The following is a 471-nucleotide window of genomic DNA, read 5'->3' on the forward strand; positions in this document are numbered from 1 at the left end:
CTTTTATATTTATCCTTTTCTGCTGCCTCTCTGTCTCCTTCTCTCTCAGCTGTCTCGGCAGCTGTTTTCTTTCTTTTTTTCTTTTTTTCTTTTTTTCTTTTTTTTCTTTTTTTCTTTTTTCTTTTTTGTTGCTGCTCTTTCTCTTTCTTTCTCCTTCCCTCAACACAAATACAGAGACACGCCAAGCAGGCGGCTCTGCATACTCTCTGTCTTTTATATTTTATCTCCTGCTGCTGCTGCTGCTGCTGCTGCTGCTGCTGCAGCTGCTGCTGCTGCTGCCTCTCTTTCTTTCACTTGCTGCGACTGTTGCTGCTGCTATCTTCTCTCTGTATCTTCCCGTTACCCCTTATATCTCCTTTTCTTTTCTCTCTCTTTCTCTCCCTCAAACCCTAAACCCTAGCATAAACCCTAAACCCTAGTACAAACCCTAAACCCTAGTAAACCCTAGTAAACCCTAAACCTCCCTATACA

This window comes from Eimeria mitis, genomic scaffold (assembly GCF_000499745.2).
Source record: "Eimeria mitis Houghton genomic scaffold, Emh_scaff294, whole genome shotgun sequence".
NCBI lineage: Eukaryota > Apicomplexa > Conoidasida > Eucoccidiorida > Eimeriidae > Eimeria > Eimeria mitis.